Source organism: Mirounga angustirostris, unplaced genomic scaffold (genome assembly GCF_029215605.1).
Source record: "Mirounga angustirostris isolate CCGP_5_RB_7025 unplaced genomic scaffold, mMirAng1.0.hap1 SCAF_11, whole genome shotgun sequence".
NCBI lineage: Eukaryota > Metazoa > Chordata > Mammalia > Carnivora > Phocidae > Mirounga > Mirounga angustirostris.
Genome location: NW_026991719.1, coordinates 83,281,808 through 83,301,635, shown reverse-complemented (window position 1 = coordinate 83,301,635; position 19,828 = coordinate 83,281,808). Strand labels below are relative to the sequence as shown.

The window sequence follows — 19,828 nt, the reverse complement described above, 5'->3', positions numbered from 1 at the left end:
GACCCTGGGACCACGACCTGAGCCGAAGGCAGATGCTTAACGACTGAGCCACCCAGGTGCCCCTCATTTTCTTTTTCAAACCCAGGCTGTCTAGTAAGTTTCCAAACAAATTCATATGGGAATTTTCCTATTTTAAGAGCTTTTTGTCACTTTTTTCCAACATCTAATTTACTTTGTGTTGAGATAGCAAGACAAATATTAGTTCACTTTTGTATCTTTTCCATAAATGTTTTACTTTTCAATTTTTCAGTGATGTGTGTCTTTTAAAATCCAAGTTTCACTATGCCTTTATTCTTTTCACCAAAGGCTGGCTTCATCATTTGTATGGTTTCTTTCCAAGAGGACCCCCATTTTATTCATTTCTTCACTTCTATCCTTTTCCCCCTTACATCCTGTGATGAAGAACTCACTACCTTAAAAGACACTGATTGAAATTTCATACAGCTGTAGTCATTCAGAGTAGTTTTTCTTTTATTGAGCTGATACCTGCCTCCCAGTAGTTTACATACATTGGTGTTGGTTCTGCCCTCTGGAGTGATACGAAACAAGAATGAAGTAACAAAAGTGCCTTTTACCCTTGATAGCCTGACACTGCCAGAGTTAATGTTCTAGTTCTTTCCCCTTCCCAGTTGTGAGGCACACTGGGCAATCTACTTGAACTTTCTGTGACTCAACTTCCTCATCTGCAAAACTGGAGACATAATAATACCTACCTCATGGGATTGGGAAAATGAGTAAGTAAGTCCGTATATGTAAAGGACTTGGAAAGGTACCTAGCACATAGAAAGCACTCTGTAAGCATTAACTATAATAATAGAAATAGTAATAATATGACCTAATGCTAATATTACTATGAATTATTGTTTATTTTAAATTTTTATTTTAATTTAATTTTTTTAAATTATTGTTTTTTCTTAAGGTTCTATTTATTTATAGAGAGAGAGCGAAAGCGAGAGAGATCACAGAGGGAGAGGGAGAAGCAGACTCACCACTGAGTGGAGAGCCCCATGCCGGGCTCTATCTCAGGACCCTGAGATTATGACCTGAGCCGAAGGCAGACGCTTAACTGACTGAGCCACCCAGGTACCCCTTTAATTATTGTTTTTTAAATTAACATTAATTCAGCATGTATGCCAGGTATTGTGCTAAGCATTTTCAATATGCTATCTCATTTAATCCTTAAACAATTATATTCTCACCAAGACTTTTTTATTTAGGCTTAACCTCCCCAGTTATTTCAGTTCTTTCTGATATGATATACTTTTTCAAAGTCTCTCACCATCCTACATGCTCCTGAATTTGTAAATGCCTCTGAAAATACTGAATGTTCTGCCTAGTGTAGAATGGAGTGATCTTATCACACCTTCATTCTAGAGTAACTACTATACATCTGTAGATGCATCCTAAGATCATACTAGATTTTTAGATGCCATATCACAGTTAAATCCACTTTAATTGCAATCACCTGACACCCCCAAATCTGTTTCACACATCCCTGTTAATACACTTATATAAATCTTTCTAATTTCTAAAATTTTAATTCCAATATAGTTAAATACAGTGTTAAATTACTTTCAGGTGTACAATATAATGATTCAACAATTCTATGTCTTACTCAGTGCTCATCAAGATAAATGTACTTTTAATCTCCTTCACCTATTTCACCCATCCCCCACACCCACCTCCCCTCTGGTAACCATTCGTTTGTTTTCTATAGTTAAGAGTGTGTTTTTTTGGTGTATCTCTTTTTCCTTTGTTCATTTGTTTCTTAAATTCTGCATATGAATGAAATCATATGATATTTGTCTTTCTCTGACTGGCTTATTTCACTTAGCATAATACTCTCTAGCTCCATCCATGTTGCAAATGGCAAGATGTCATTCTTTTTTATGGCTGAATAATATTCCATTGTATATATATATATGCCACACCTTCTTTATCCATTCACCTGTTGCTGGACAGTTGAGCTGCTTCCATAGTTTGGCTATTGTAAATAACGCTGCAAAAAATGTAAGGGTGCATATATGTAAATCATTTTAATTTTAACCCAAGTATAGAAACGTCTGTTTTTCTGGGCTAAATGTTGTCTTGTTAGATTCACTCCCTTATTCTTTGAATCCAAATTCTATCATTCAGTACATTAGCTACAAAATGTTAATTTAAAGCATGCCATTAGTACTAAATAGGCTGATAAATTCAGCAAGTTAAGGAAAGATCTAGGGGAGATCTCAGCAAAGAGCTCTAACTACAAATGAAAAAATTCCTTTCCCCTGTTGGGTTTGGCGGCCAGGAGCGTGCCCTGCCAGGCCTGTTCCCCTCCTTTCCTCTCTCAGTGTGACCTTGTAGGGTGGGATTACTTTCTAGTGCTGCTGATAGTAGGAGACACAGTTGCCCCTGAAATCTCCCAAACTAGTATAAATTAACCCTTGTTGAGAACTTGGCAAACATGGGGGTCAGACAAGGGAGGTATAAAGAACTAGAACCAGGAATGGAAGGAAGAATGAAGACAATGTCTTTGTGTTGGCTCTAAGTCTCTGCCTGACAGTAACTGATTTGGGGTTCCCTTGAGAGAAAGGGCTCTCAAGAGGAAATAAGATGAAGGTGGTTCTGCCATGGTGACAACCATTTGTTACAAAGGAATGTGGTCTGCCACTTGTGTGTGGTTGGGGTGGGTGCTATGAAATAACCCTTCTTCTGGATTTGATTCGATACTGCTAACATAGGGTCCTGTGAGGACATGTTGCTGGGCTCACAATTGCTAGGGAGGGTTTAAGTCTAAGAAATGCCATTTTATTTTATTTTTTTTAAAGATTTTATTTATTCGACAGAGAGAGAGCACAAGTGGGGGGGCAGCAGGCAGAGGGAGAGGGAGAAACAGGCTCCCCACTGAGCAAGGAGCCCGATGTGGGGCTTGATCCCAGGATTGAAATCCTAGCAGTATGATGTAAGAGATGAAACCTTTAACCACCTTGTAAAACTGCTCCTGGGCTGTGGGCTCCAGGCACGTTTACATGCAGCCAGGGTGGAGAGTATAGGCCTTTTCAGGTAGCAGGAGCTGAAGGAATCAGAAGGCAGGCAGGGCAGCCCTGCAGGCAAGGGGGAGGGCAGTCAGACCCTGGCAGCTGCTGCCATGGCAACGGTGTCCAGGGCTCTGGCCTTCCTCTGGGGGATCTGAGGAAGCCAAGGGTGAGTTTCTGGTGTAGGGATTCCCATTCTCTGGTGAGGCTGCCCTTCTGTGGCAGAAACAGAGCCCCCTCCATCTGAGCCCCTCCAGAGCACAGATTCCATGCAGGTCTGGTTTCACTTTGCAGGGCCTGTCCGCCTGGAGTCCAGGAGGAATGCCCTCTCCAGCTCAGAGGTTCCCCCTGCTGCCGCCGCCTCTGCATTCTTTCCTAATGACACCCATGGCAGCATTTTGGTCTCAAGACTAGCTGCTGTGGATTGCAGCAGGCCCTGTCCAGCCTGTAGCTCTCAGGCTCTCCCCCACTTTCGTCCCGGGGGAAATAACCAAGTGGGAAATGCAGAGACAAGAGCCTTCTCTTTTCTGCTTCTGGCCTCATCCTGACTGGGGCTGGACACACACTCACTCACACCCCCCCACACACACACTCACACCACACACACACACACACACACTCACACACTCTCTCTCTCTCTCTCTGTTCCCACTCCTATGCCCAGAGAAACAAGGAAGGGGCTCTGAGGAAAGGTGGGGTAGCAACTCAGGCTGCTGGGAAACACTCGGGGGCTGGGAAGGCAGGTCCGACCTGGGCCAGAGGGAGGCAGTACCAGGCTCTGGGCTGGACAGGAGGACCCAGGCTGTCACTTACTTGCTGGAGGGCTCTGGAGGCCCAGGAGGCTTCTCTTCCTCTTCAGGCCTCTGTTCATGTCCTCCTCCTTCTCCCTAAAAGGTGGAGCAAGGGGTTGTGGGAGAACAAGGAGCGAGGTCCCTTCCAGCTCCAGGCTGCCTGCCATGGTGAGGAAGGGCTTCTCTTAGGAACAGCATTTGGTCTGAGTGGGAACCTCTCCAGACTGTGGTGCTGCTTTTCCCACGCTCCAGACAAGGTCAGAGCGCAGAACGTGTGCTATGCTGGCCTTCCCTGCCGGTCTCCAACGTACACACTCACAGCCTTACTCCTGGCCTCAGGGACTCTCAGACGGGCCCAGGACAATCCCAGTCTGAGGTCTGGATGACAGAGGTTGGGGCAGAGGCAGGGTAGGCTACATAATTTGCTAGGCCCTTTGTAAAATGATAATGCAAAGCCCCTTGTTCAAAGAGCAAGGGAAAAAGTACCTTTAAAGGGACTAAAATATAAAGCTTTTCTTTCTCCTGTGGTCTCTCTTTTGACTTTTCATTTTTTTAAGTAGACTTCATTTTTTAGAATAGTTTTGGATTCACAGAGAAATTAAGAAGATATAGAGAATGCCAATATGTTCCACACCCAGTAGCACCTTACATTAATATGGTACATTTGCTATAACTAATGAACCAATATTGACATATTGTCATTAGTTGAAGTGTATACTTTATTAAAATTTCCTTTTTTTTTCTTTTTTAACTAATGCCCCTTTTCTACTCCTGGGCCCCATCCAGAATGCCACATTACTTTTAGTTGTCATATCTCCTTAGGTTCCCCTTGGCTATGACAGTTTCTCAGACTTTCTCTGATTTTTTTTTTTTTTTAAAGATTTTTATTTATTTGACAGAGAGAGACACAGCAAGAGGGGGAACACAAGCAGGCGGAGTGGGAGAGGGAGACGCAGGCTTCCCGCGGAGCAGGGAGCCCGATGTGGGGCTCATCCCAGGAGCCTGGGATCGTGACCTGAGCCAAAGGCAGACGCTTAACGACTGAGCCACCCAGGCGCCCTCTCAGACTTTCTCTGATTTTGATAACATTTACAATATCTAATGGGATTTGGCTGATGTTTTTCTCTTGCTTAGACTGGGATTATGGGTTTTGGGGAGGAACATCACAGAGATAAAGTACCATTTCATTACATCATATCAAGGCTACATGCTATCAATAGGATTTATGACCATGGATGTTGACCTTGACATGGTGCTTTTTATTTATGTAAAATTTTGTATTATTAGCATGAATTTTATAGTTCATCACTGTATTCTTTGATGCCAGTTTTAAGTGCAAACACAAGAGCATTTGACTCATATACAGAATCACCAAAATTGCACAATTCATCTTTTGTAGCTTGTACATGCATTTGTCTTACTTCTTACTGGAATAATGGAAATGCTGCACAGAAGTAAACTTTCTATTTCTTTTCTTGATACGTGTACATCTGCACATTCTACAAAAGGACTGAAAGGTGAAGAGCTGTGGGTTGCTCTATTTTTCCTTTCCTTCTCTTTTTTTAAAGTTTCTTTTTAATTTAAGTAATTTCTACACCCAAAGTGGGGCTTGAACTCACGACCCCAAGATCAAGAGTCGCAGGCTCTTCTGACTGAGCCAACTAGGTACCCCTCCCTTTCTTTCTTTGTCATCATTTTCAATAGAAGTGGTTGGCAAATACAGGGAAGTTACACATGCAAGAATGGCTATGATTGGGTTTCTTGGTCATTTGTGTCTCTTAGAATGCATTCTGTGTTGGAAGTAAGTTCTGAATGGAACCAAAACGGTCGCCACTCCTGGCAGTTAGCAGTCATAGAAGTAATATGCTCACCATTTACTTGCTCCAGTACATCATGTAGTATCTTTGTATGGTTTTGGTAACAGGATAATAGTGGCCTCATAGGATGAGTGGGGAAGTATTCTTTTTTTTTTTTTTTAAGATTTTATTTATTTGCGAGAGAGAGAATGAGAGACAGAGAGCATGAGAGGGAGGAGGGTCAGAGGGAGAAGCAGACTCCCTGCCGAGCAGGGAGCCCGATGCGGGACTCGATCCCGGGACTCCAGGATCATGACCTGAGCCGAAGGCAGTCGCTTAACCAACTGAGCCACCCAGGCGCCCAAGTGGGGAAGTATTCTATTTTTTGGAAAAGTTTATGAAGCAGTGGTACTCATTCGTCTTTATATGTTTGGTAGAACTTACCAGTGAAGCCATCTGGAACTAGATTTTTCCATCTCAGTAGCTTTATGTTTACTAATTCATTCTCTTATTATAGGTGTGTTCATATTTGCTATTTCATCTGGAGTCCGTTTTGGTAGTTTGTGTCTTTCTAGGAATTTGTCCATTTCATCGAAATTATCTAATGTATTGGCATACAGTTATTCATAGTATTCCTTCCTAGTCCTTTTATTTCTGTAAAGTCAGTAGATATATCCTCTCATTTCTGACTCTGGTAATTTGAGTTTTCTTTCTTTTTCTTTTCCTGGGTCATCAATCTATCTTTTTAAAAGATTTTCTTTATTTATTTGACATTGAGAGAGAGAACACAAGCAGGGGGAGCGGCAGAGGGAGAGGGAGAAGCAGGCTCCCCGCTGAGCAGGGAGCCCCGACATGACGCGGGGCTCAATCCCAGGACCCTGGGATCATGACCTGACCCGAAGGCAGATGCTTCACTGACTGAGCCACCCAGGCGCCCCTGGGTAATCAATCTAAAGATTTGTCAACTTTGTTAATATTTGTAGAGAATCAGCTTTTGGTTCTATTGATTTTCTCTATTTTTTTTTTTCTATTCTGTTTCATTAGTTTCTGTCTAGTCTTTTTTTTTTTTAATTTTTATTTTAAAGATTTTATTTATTTATTTGAGAGAGAGAGAGAGACAGCATGAGAGGGGAGCGGGTCAGAGGGAGAAGCAGGCTCCCCGCTGAGCTGGGAGCCCGATGTGGGACTCGATCCCAGGACTCTGGGATAATGACCTGAGCCGAAGGCAGTCGCTTAACCAACTGAGCCACCCAGGCGCCCTCTGTCTAGTCTTTTTTAATGCCCTCTTTCTATTCACTTTAGGTTTAGTTTGCTCTTTTTCAGGATGTTATGGTGGAAAGTTAGGTTATTGATTTGAGATCTTTCTTTTTCTTTAAGATTTTATTTATTTATTTGAGAGAGAGAGAGAGAGAGAGAGAGAGAGAGAGAGACAGTGAGTGGGGGGAGGGGCAGAAGGACAAGCAGACTTCCTGCTGAGTGTGGAGCCTGACATGGGGCTCGATCCCAGGACCCTGAGATCATGACCTGAGCTGAAGTCAGATGCTTAACTGACTGAGCCACCCAGACACCCCTTTCTTTTTTTTTTTTTCTTAATAGGCATGTACGGCAATAAATGTCCATCTAGGCATTGCTTTAGCTGCATCCCATAAATTTTGATATGTTATATCTTCAGTTGCATTCATCTCAATATACTTTATAATTTCCCTTTTGATTTCTTCTTTGATCCATTGGTTATTTAGGAGTGGTTGTTTAATTTCCACATATTTATGATTTTCCCAAATTTCTTTCTGTTTTTGTTTTCTACTTTTATTTTGTATTAGCAGAAAACATACTATTATTTCTAATCTTTCAAATTTATTTTGGTTTGTTTTATTGCCTAGCATATGGTCATTTCTGGAGTACGTTGTTCCATGTGCACTTGAGAAGAATATATATCCTCTTGCTGTTGGGTGGAGTATTCTATAGATGTCAATTAGGTCTAGTTGGTTTATAATGTTCAAGTCTTCTATTTTCTTTTTTTAAAGTAATCTCTAGCCCCAATGTGGCTTGAACTCATGACCCTGAGATCAAGAGTCTTATGCTCTACCAACTGAGCCAACTAGGTGCTCCAAGTCTTCTATTTTCTTGTTGATCTTCTGCCTAATTGTTCTATCCATTATTAAAAGTTGAAAGTCTCCAACTGTTATCATTGAATTGTCTATTTCTCTCTTCATTTTTGACAGTTTTTCTTCATGTATTTTGATGGTCTCTATTAGGTACATATATATTTATAACTGTTATATCTTCCTAATGGATTGACCCTTTTATTATTATAAAATTTCTCTCTTTATCAAAATTTTTTGTTCTAAAGTCTATTTTATGGGGCCCCTGGGTGGCTCAGTTGTTAAGCGTCTGCCTTCGGCTCAGGTCGTGGTCCCAGGGTCCTGGGATCAAGCCCTACATCGGGCTCCCTGCTCAGTGGGGAGTCTGCTTCTCCCTCTCCCACTCCCCCTGCTTGTGTTCCCTCTCTAGCTGTGTATCTCTCTGCCAAATAAATAAAATCTTTAAAAAAAAATAAAGTCATTTTGTCTGATTATTGCTATAGCCACTCCATTTTCTTGTGGTTGCTGTGTGTATATCGTTTTTATCCTTTTACTTTCAATCTGTTTGTATTTCTTAATCTAATATGTGTCTCCTGTAAATAGCATATTATTAGGTTTTGGTTTTTTTATATTCAGTCTGATAACCCTGCCTTTTTTTGGATAGCTTAATCCAATCATACTTTGTTATCACTTCAATAGTTAAATTTAGATCTGCCATTTTACTTTTTGTTATCTATATGTCACATATCTTTTTTGTCCCTTTATTCCTCTTTTGCATTAAGTGAATGCTTTCTAATGTTGCATTTTAGTGTTATTAATGATTTTTTTTGCTCTATATTTTAGTTATGTCCTTAGTGTTTGCTCTAGTGCTTACCATATATGTATTAACTTAGAATCAGCTTCAGATTTATACTAATTTAATTCTAGTGAGATCCAGAAATATTACTCCTATGTAACTCTATTCCACTGATTTTATTGTTATATATAATATACCTATACATCTTGCAAACCCAACAATACACTGTTATAATTATTACTTTGTGTAATTTTACATATTTTAGAGACTCGGAGGGAAGAAAAGAAAGCAAGTATATGCTTCTAACTTATGTTAATCTTTTTTTTGGTAAAGATTTTATTTATTTATTTGACAGAGAGAGAGCACAAGTAGGGGGAGCAGCAAAAGGGGAGGGAGAAGCAGGCCCCCTGCAGAGCAGGGAGCCCAATGCTGGGCTCTATCCCAGGACCCTGGGATCATGACCTGACCCGAAGGCAGATGCTTAACCAACTGATCCACCCAGACACCCCTGTTATGTTAATCTTCTTATGTATAATTTCTGGATCTCTTCACTTGGTTCCTTGGGATTCAAGTTACCATTGGGAGTCATTTTCTTAGCTAATATAGCACTTAATAGTGTGTCACATTTCTCTGAGGCTTTGTACCTTTTTCTTCAGCCTTTTTCTCTGTGTTGTTCAGATGGCTTAATCTCTATCACTCTATCTTCGAGTTCACTAATTAGTCTTCCAGGTCAAGTATACTGTTGAATTTTTCATGTCAGTTATTGTACTTTTCAACTCCTGAATTTCCATTTGTTCTTTTAAAATTTATTTTTAATTTTTTAATTACTTTTTAAGATTTTATTTATTTATTTGAGAGAGAGAATGTGCATGAACAGTGGGGAGAGGCAGAGGGAGAGGGAGAAGCAGGCTCCCCGCTGAGCAGGGAGCCTGACACTGGGGCTCGATCCCAGGACCCCAAGACCATGACCTGAGCTGAAGGCAGATGCCCAACCTACTGAGCCTCCCAGGAGCCTCATTTGTTCTTTTTTAAGAAGTAATTTCTCTTTATTGATATTCTGTATTTGATTTCACATTGTCATCATATCTTCCTTTCTTCTTCAATCATGGTTTCCTTTAATTCTGGAATCACATTTATAGTGGCTACATTAAAGTCTTTTTTAATCTGATATCTGGTCACTCTTACAGGCAGTTTCTGTTGCCTGCTTTTTTTTCCCTGATAGGTGGGGCATACTTTCCTGTTTCTTTGCATATCTCATAATATTTTGTTGGAATCTGGACATTTTAGATAATATATTGTAGCAGCTCTGGGTATTGGCTCCTCCTCCCCATTGGGGGCTAGTTTTTGTTATTTTTCTGTTTGGTGACTAGCTGGATTATTTTAGGTAACTTATTTTAGATACTTCAGCTAGTCTCTAAACAAATGTCTATGTCCACACGCAGTGTGAAACCTCTAACGTTGTTCCTCAGTGGGCACAGCTTTAGCTATGCCCACAGTCAGCCTGGGATGACGGCGGTTTGGCAGGGCTCTCTATGTCTATTTCCTGGACAAACGTGCCTGTTAAACACCACTAATTGTGTGCTGATTGCCCTATTGTTTTCAGCGATGCCCTGAGGCATAAATTGTTCTACAGACGGAGATTAGTTCTGCTCCCAGGTCTTCCCTTAGCTTTCTCTTTCAGATTTTCTTTGGTAAATGAGCTGACCTACAGTTCAGTCTCTATCTCCAATGAATCTACCAGTGTCCTCTCAATTGCTTTTCACCATGTGTGGTGTTATCTGGCACTACTTCTGACACCAAAGGCATTGTGTTTTTCAACACCATCCCGTTCTCTGATTCTCCAACACCACCTGGCTTTCCTACAGTGCAACCCAATTCTGGCACTAACTCACTAGTTAGTGCAGACCTCATAGGTTAAGGGCTCAGTTTTGCAAGAGTGCCCCACTTCAGATACTTGCCACAAATGGGGTGCCCAGGCTACCCACACTTCTGCCCAGGCAACTACAAATTTGTAGGTTCCCATGACCCCCTCCAGTTTTAGTACTTTGCTAGAACAACTCACAGAACTCAAGAAAGTGCTTTAGTTACTGGTACTGGTTTATTTTAGAGGATACAACTCTGAAACAGCTACATGGAAGAGAAACATAGAGCAAGGTATTGGGGGGTAGGGAGTGGTGCAGGATTTCCATGTACATTGATGTGTTCGCTAACCTGGAAGCTCCCTAAACCCTGTCATTTAGGGAGGTTTATGGATATTTCATTACACAGGCATGATTGATTAAATCATTGGTCATTGGTGATTGAATTCAATCTCCAGCCCCTCTTCCTCCAGAGAGGTTGGGGGAAGGGAGATGGGACTGAAAATTCCAACCTTCTAATAATCTGTTGGTCTTTCGGGTGACCAGCCCCCATTCTGAAGCTATCTAGGGGCCTGTGAATCACTTCATTAGTATAAACTCAGATGTGGTCAAATGGGGCTCATTATGAATAACAAAAGACAGTCCTATAATTTAGGAAACCCCAAGAGTTTTAGGAGCTCTGTGCCAGGAACTGGAGACCAAGACCAAATACATATTTTTTTATTATACCACACAGTACAACCTCCACTGTTTTCAAGAGCTCCTTTAGGCTCAATCTGATGTAGTTTTGGAATATAGGTGAGGTTCAGTGGGGTGGAGTCTGGAGCCGACGACCAAGAAAGAATTCTTGAGGCATCTTTTTTTTTTTTTTTAAGATTTTTTATTTATTTATTTGAGAGAGAGAGTATGAGAGAGAGAGAACACATGAGAGGGGATAGGGTCAAAGGGCAAAGCAGACTCCCTGCTGAGCAGGGAGGAGGCATCTTTGATGCAAAATGGTGGTTTATTAAAGCACGGGGACAGGACCCGAGGGCAGAAAGAGCTGCTGCCCCGGGGTTGTGAGGGGTGGCTGATTATATACTATGGGGTTGGGGAGGTGAGGACAAAGGGGGTGTCCAGGAGGACTGTCATATGTTAAAGACTCTCAGGATACTGGAGGCCTGGTTATTGTCAAGCCAAGGTTGTTTTTCCCCCTAATGAGGCACTAAAGCGAAGACAGTTGGGAGTTTTCTGGAGGAGTGTTACATTCCTCCTATCACACTCCTTGTTAATGGGCTTCAGGTTCAAAAGAAATTAAATTTTATTTACATTTCCTTCTGCCTCAGCCTCCCTCAGTTTCATGTAGGGGAGGGTGATGTTAGGGCTTCAGGAAACTGAGTTACGGGTCTCTGGAAGTTAGGTTATTGATAAGAAAGCTTCTTCCTTGTAAATCACTAGGACATTTGTAAACTGAGGGAGATCTTGTCCTGAAGGACTGTGATCTCAATAAGTTAACCATTTGTTTTTCCTTTAGGGCAGCCACGAATGCCTGAGGAATGTCACACATAACACATGGGGGCAGGGGGGTGTAGAGTGTCAGCTTCTGCTTTGTCCTCAGCTAGCCTTCTGCTCTCTCATCAGATCTTCTCCACACACTGTTGCAATTGAAGTCATTTCCTTTGGGAAGAGATTTAAAGCTCTCTGTTTGACAGCCTGCTTCTCCCCCCAGATAAAATACCTGAGCCATGGCTCTGGAGTTTGCAGTATTTATTTTATTTATTTTATATTATCACGAAATATACCTTCAAATAATATTATATGACTTCATGGATAATGGAAGAAGTTTACAACCATGTATTTTCCCCCTCATCCTTTTTTTCTGTTGTCTTATTTTTACTTCTACATATGTTATAAACACACAATACATTGTTGTTTTTTTATTGTATAATCATTTCTCATTAACAGTGTTATTGACTATAACTATGTAAACATAGTTTATATGCTATATAATTCACTCATGTAAAGTGTGCAAATCAGTGGTTTTTAGTATATCCATAGGGTTGGACAACCATCACCCAATCTAATTTTTTATTATCCCGGGGCTCGTGGGTGGCTCAGTCAGTTAAGCATCTGCCTTCAGCACAGGTCATGATCTCGGGGTCCTGGGATCGAGCCCTGTGTCGTTGTCGTCATCCTCATCCTCGTCCTCCTCGTCGTCGGGCAGGGAGCCTGCTTCTCTCTCTCTCTCTGTGGCTCGCACCGTTTGTGCTCTCGTTCTCTCTGTCCAATAAATAAATAAAATCTTTAAAAAAGAACATTTTTATTATCCCCAAAAGAAGCTTGGTATTCATTACCAATCATTTTCTTTCCCCACCCTACTGCCAGCCCCAAGCAACCATGAATCTACTTTCCATCTCTACAGATTTGCTGATACGGCAGTTTCTTAGAAATTGAATAATACAATATAGGGTCTTCTGTGGCTGACTTCTTTCACTTAGCATATTGTTTTCAAGGTTTATCCATGTCATAGCATGTATCAATACTTCTTCCTTTTTTTTTTTTTTAGATTTTGTTTGTCAGAGAGAGAGAGAGAGAGAGCACAAGCAGGGGGAGCTGCAGAGGCAGAGGGAAAAGCAGACTCCCCTCCCAGCAAGAAGCCTGATGTGGGGCTCAATCCCAGGACCCTGGGCTCACTACCCAAGCCCAAGGCAGACGCTCAACCAACTGAGCCACCCAGGCATCCCTGTACTTCTTCCTTTTATTGTCAAATATATTCTATTATATGATATACCACATATGGTTTAATCTACTCATCAATTGATAGACATTTGGGGTTCTTCCAATTTTTCTATTGGGTATTATAAACAATGCTGCTATGAACATTTGTGTTTAAGTTTTATGTAGCCATATCTTTTTATTTCTGTTGGGTATATACCAAGGAGTAGAATTGCTGGGTCATATGATAAGTCTATGTTTAACATTTTGAAGTACTGCCAATCTATTTCCAAATTGGGTACAGCATTTTATGTTCCCATCAGCAATGTTTAAGGGATCCAGTTTCTCATCATCCTTGCCAAAACTTATTTTCCATTCTTTTCATTTTGCTATCATATTATATGTGAACTGTTACCTCCTTTTGGTTCTGATTTGCATTTCCCTAATGATTAATGATATTGAGCTTTTTTTTAAAAGTGCCTATTGGTTATCTGTATATCTTGGAGAAATACTTACTCAAATAATTTGCCAATTTTTAAATTGGGTCATTTGTCTTCTTATGGTTGAATTTCCAGAGTTCTTTTTTTTTTTTTTTTTAAAGATTTTTATTTATTTATTTGAGACAGAGAGAATGAGAGAGAGAGAGAGAGAGAGAGAGAGAGAGAGAGAGCACGAGAGGGGGGAGGGTCAGAGGGAGAAGCAGGCTCCCTGCCGAGCAGAGAGCCCGATGCGGGACTCGATCCAGGGACTCCAGGATCATGACCTGAGCCGAAGGCAGTCGCTTAACCAACTGAGCCACCCAGGCGCCCTCCAGAGTTCTTTATATATTCTGGAAATTAGTTCTTTATCAAATATATGATTTGCAAGTATTTTTTCCCATTCTTTGGGTTGTCTTTTCACTTTCTTAATGGTGTCATTGGAAGCACAAAACTTTTTCATTTTGATAATGTCTAATATATCCTATCTTTTGTCACACATACTTTTGTTGTCATATCTAAGAAAGCATTATTAAGCCCAAGGTCATGAAGATTTCCTCCTATGTTTTCTTGTAAGGGTTTTATAATTTTAGCTCTTATATTAATACTTATGACCCAGATTGAGTTAGTTTTGGTATATTATGATGTAGCGGTCTAAATTCAATCTGTGGCATGTGGATATCCAATTGTTCCACCACTTTAGTTTCCAAACTATTCTTTCCCCTTCAGTTATCTTGGCACATTTGTCAAAAATCAATTGAGCTGAAATATGAGGGTTTACTCTTAAGCTCTCAGTTCTTTTCCATTGATCTATATTATCTGTCCTCATAGCAGTACCACATTGTCTTGATTATTGTCATTTTGTGGTAAGTTTTGAAATTGGGAAGGAATAGCAATATTATTCTTTCTAAGATTATTTTTTTCTGTTCTGGATTCCGTGAATTTGGAATTGTCTTTTTCTACATAGAAGCCAGATGGGATTTTGATAGGGGTTGCATTGAATCTGTAGATCAATTAGAGAATATTGCCATCTGAACAATACTGCCTTTCAATCCATGAACATGGGATTTCCCTTTATTTTAAGTCTTCTTTTTAAAAATTTTTTAAAGGTTTACTTATTTATTAGAGAGTGAGTGAGTGAGTGAGCGCAGGGGAGGGACAAAGGGAGAGAGAGAGAGAGAATCCTAAGCAGACTCCCTGCTGAGCACGGAGTCAACCCTGAGATCATGACCTGAGCTGAAATCAAGACTTGGACACTCAACTGACTGAGCCACCCAGGTGCCCCTTCTTTATTTTTTTAAAATAATGTTTTGTGGTTTCAATATATAAGTCTGGCTTTTTTTTTTGTTAGATATATTACTAACAATGTTTTTGTTTTTGATGCCACTGTAAATGGAATTATTTTCTCAAGTTCACTTTCAGATTGTTAATTTCTAATGTAAAGAAGTACAATTGAGGGACACCTGGGTGGCTCAGTCGTTAAGCATCTGCCTTCTGCTCAGGTCACGATTCCAGGGTCCTGGGATCAAGCCCCCACATTGGGCTCCCTGCTCAGAGGGAAGCCTGCTTCTCCCTCTCCCACTTCCCCTACTTGTGTTCCCTCTCTCGCTGTCTCTCTCTCTTTCAAATAAATAAATAAAATCTTAGAAAAAAGAAATACAATTGATTTTTATATATTGATATTGTATCCTGCCACAGTATTCCACTAATATATTAGTCCTCATAGTTTTTTAATGGATTCCTTAGATGTGCTATATATAAGATTATATTATCTTCAAATAGAGATCCTTTTGCTTATTTATTTCCTAACTGGATTCCTTTTTATTTCTTTTTCTTGACAAATTGCTCTGGCTAGAACTTGTAGGACAATCTGTAAAAATGGCCAGAGAGGACATCCTCATCTTGTTTCTGTTCTTAGAAGGAATATTTTTAGTCTTTCTCCCTTAAGTGTGATGTAAGTTGTGTGTGTTTTTGGTAGATGTCCTTTATCAAATTGAAGAAGTTCTTTTGTATTCCTAGTTTGTTGAATATTTTTATCATGACAGGGTGCTGGATTTTGTCAGTTGTTTTTTCTGCATCTGTTGAGATGATCTTGTGGTTTTTGGCTTTCATTCTGTTAATATGGTGGCTTATATTGACTGACTTTTGTGTATTATACTAAATTTACATTTCTGGGATAAATTTCACTTGGTCATTGGGTATAATAATTTTTATATATTGCTGGATTCAATTTGCTAGTAATTTGTTGAGGGTTTTGCATCTAATTTATAAAAGGTATTGGTCTGTGGTTTTCTTATTATACCTAGTCTTATTTTGGTATCAGGATGATACTAGTCTAATAGAATAATTGGGAAGTGTTTCTCGCTCTTTTATATTGTTAATGTAATCATAATCATATTGAAAAATTTATTATGAGGAAGAATACACTTCTAGAAATTCTGAAATATATTTATAAATTTGCCAATCCATACAATGTTAGTGTAATAGGCAGTACACAATTGCTTACTTCTTAGTTTTCATTAGAAATTACAGTTTCTGGGGCACTTGGGAGGCTCAGTCGGTTAAGTGTGATCCAGAGGTCCTGGGATCAAGCCCAGGTCAGGCTCCCTGCTCAGCGGGGAGTTGGCTTCTCCCTCTCCCTCTGCCCCTCCCCCTGCTCATGCTCTCTCAAATAAAATAAAATAAATCTTTAAAAAAATTTTTTAAATTACGGTTTTTAAAGATTAAGAATGCTAATCAATATATGTAAATTAAAAGTGCTAGAAATAATAAGGGTGAAAGGAAACAACCATGTATGAAAAGTAGGTAAGGAAAATAGGGTATTTTTTTTTTTTAATTATTTATTTAAGAGAGAGAGAGATAGCGAGCACGAGCAGGGGGGAGAGGGAGAAGCAGGCTCCCCACTGAGCAGGGAGCCAGATGCGGGGCTCCATCCCAGGCCCTGGGATCAAGGCAGACACTTAAGCATAACCAGCTGAGCCACCCAGGTGACCCGAAAATAGGGTATTTTTAAAAATTTTTATTTAAATTCAATTTAGTTAACATATACTGTATTATTAATTTCAGAGGTAGAATTTACTGATTCATCAGTTGCGTATAACACCCAGTGCTCAGTACATCAAGTGCTCTCCTTAATGCCCATCCCCCCATCCCCCTACCCCCTCCCTTCCAGCAACCCTCAGTTTGTTTCCAATAGTTAAGAGTCTCTTATGGTTTGCCTTCCAGTTTTTATCTTATTTTATTTTTCCTTCCCTTCCCCTATGTTCATCTGTTTTGTTTCTTAAATTCCACATATGAGTGAAGAAATCATATGGTATTTATCTTTCTCTGACTGACTTATTTCGCTTAGCATAATATAAGGTGTGTTTCTTGGGAAAGGAAAGGTATGAAGGACTTGTTTTTGTTAAGGGAAAAAGAGAGTAATTTTGTCCTAAAGTAGAATGACTGGTAGTTCCAGAATGAGAAAGAGGAAAATACAGGACAAAAACTGAATGGATAGAAGGTTTGTGCAAAAGGAATCTTGGGAAAGGAATTTTATGTGTGGTCAAGCTGGCTATGATTAGAATAGATTTATTTATAGGTTTTTAAAGAATGAGGCTTAATATCAAAAGTACACTGGTGCAAAATTCAAATTTGTTTTTCTCTCTGTTAAAAAGACAAAGTTTTCTTGGACTATTGGTTGGCTCTTGATAAGAGATTGTGAAATGTTTTTCTTTTCCTTTTGGGTAATCTGCCTGGGAAGAAAAGATTTTGTGTCTTACCAAAATAATTTCCTGTGCTTCCTGTTGTCTTTATTGAGGTCTTTGATTACATGAAAGAACAGAGTCTTCTCAATATGAAAAAAGTTATATTTTATTTACAACATTGTAACTTTCTGTATTTGCCTTTAAAATCTTTTATTGTCACTTTGGTTAAATACATAAGTATTGTTTCATAATGATCTGTGATCCTATTTAATAAAATGTTCAAATCTTTGACATTTTGGTCAACTTTTCAAAATAAAATGTTAAATAGAGCCTTTTTTACCTCAAGGTAACTTTGAGATTTTCTAGAAGTCCCTGGAAAATCTCAAAATATTTTTCTCTCACCTTGTAAAAGAGCAATGTTAAACTAATTAGGCTTATTTGGTGTATTAAATTACATGGGAAGCATTGCCAAATAAGAAGTGATGATAAGCCTTCTTTGGTTACATACATATGGGTATATATTACTATTATAAATATTCTAGAATTGTTTGAAGTTCATAGAAATTTGTCAGTATGCTCATTGTCCAATTATTATCTTAAATTGCTGTTTGCCACAGAGATAACTAAATCTCCTTTTCAAATAAACTCTCATCAGATCTTTAACCACAGCCATTTTTTAAGTCATTTTGTCATTTGCAGACAATTATTATTTCACTCTGATGCTTTTGCAGAAGTGTTTCACCCTCAGAGAGATTTAGGACGGGACTCTGATAAGTATTCTAGAACACATTATTCTGATAATTATAACATCATACCACTAAACTGGATAAGAATTTCTAGAACTCTAATGGAAAAATTGGATTCAAATAGAACAAGAATTAACATGGTATTTAATGAACTGGTGAGGATGATTATAATTTTTATGACTTTTTTTGAAACAACTCTGGTTCTTTGATGTTTTGTTTTCCAGATTTAAGGAAACCTTTTTGTCTTTTCTTTTAAGCTCCATAATTTGGTAAATTATTCTTTTATAAACAGAATCAAAATATTTATCTTTTTCCCTACTTGATCCTTCCAGCATTTGGAAACTCTTAGTCAGTTTTTTTTTTTTTTTTTTACTTCTGTGATAATAAAATAATTCGCATACATTCAACAAAAATCTGTTTTCCTTGTAACAGGACACAATTGAAAACATTGGTTATATTACTGAGACTTTGACTAGAATGTCATAGTTGAGAATGATCTGCATAAAATCAGATAGGACCAGACAGCTTTAAAGAACTAAGGTTGACTTTATGGAGCCAATAAAGCCCCTTGGAAAGACTGCCTGATGTCTTCCTTACAGGGTTTCCAGCTATATCAGGTAAGAAAGGTCACATCCTGAGGCCCCAGGAATACCAGGATATTTTAGGGACCTTCAGGGAAGAGAGGAATTCACCCAAATCTATAGGTTATTTCAGGGGACATCCGGCCAGTCCTTGGCTTGGCTTTCTAGCCTTGAGAGGCTTTTGAAAGTCTAATCTGGGGGCGCCTGGGTGGCTCAGTCGTTAAGCGTCTGCCTTTAGCTCAGGTCATGATCCCAGTGTCCTGGGATGGAGACCTGCATCGGGCTCCCTGCTCCGTGGGAAGCCTGCTTCTCCCTCTCCCACTCCCCCTGCTTGTGTTCCCTCTCTCACTGTCTCTCTCTCTGTCAAAAAATAAATAAAATCTTTTAAAAAAAGGTCTAATCTGATCCAGCAATTGCACTACTAGGGGTTTACCCAAAGAATACAAAAATACTAATTCAAAGGATGCATGTGCCCTGATGTTTATGCAGCATTAGCTACAACAGCCAAATTATGGAAACAGCCCAAGTGTCCATCAACTGATGAATGGATAAAGAAGATGTGGTAATACACATACAGTGGAATATTACACATAAAAAAGAATGAAATCTTGCCATTTGCAATGTCATGGATGGAGCGAGATTATGCTAAGCGACATCGGTCAGTCAGAGAAACATAAATACCCTATGATTTCATTCATGTGGAATTTAAGAAACAAAACAAATGAGCAAAGGGGAAAAAAGGAGAGGCAAACCAAGAAACAGACTCTTAACTATAGAGAACAAACTGATGGTTGCCAGAGAGGAGGTGGTTAGGGGGATGGGTTAAATAGGTGATGGGGATTAAAGAGTGAAGTTGTGGTGAGCACCGTGCGTTGTATGGAAGTGTTGAATCACTATATTGTACACCTGAAACTAATATTACACTGTATGTTAACTGACTGGAATTTAAATTAAAACTTTTTAAGAAGTCCAATGTGAGATTCCTTATGAATAGTTTTAGCAAGGAGACTTAAAAATAGCCTATATGGTCGGGTGCCTGGGTGGCTCAGTGGGTTAAGTGTCTGACTTCCATTCAGGTCATGATCCCAGGATCCTGGGATCGAGTCCCGCATCGGGCTCCCTGCTCAGCAGGGAGTCTGCATCTCTCTCTGCCCCTCACCCTGCTCTCGTGCTCTCTCTCTCTCGCTCACTTGTGCTCTCCCAAATAAATAAATAAATAAAATCTTTAAAAAAAAAATAGCCTATATGGTCAACCACTATTCTTCCTGTACTTCTATAAATAACCAGGCCAAGTTTAATAAGACT

General features: G+C 39.6%; 1 long non-coding RNA gene across 1 annotated transcript in view; it reads left to right on the top strand.

The window, feature by feature from the left end:
* LOC135361949 (uncharacterized) overlaps positions 1–19,828 on the top strand; it is a 37,041-nt gene that overhangs the window by 2,103 nt on the left and 15,110 nt on the right. Inside the window, exon 2 of the long non-coding RNA XR_010406223.1 lies at positions 920–1,083. This is a non-coding gene — a long non-coding RNA (uncharacterized LOC135361949). The remainder of the gene's footprint in view (positions 1–919; positions 1,084–19,828) is intronic.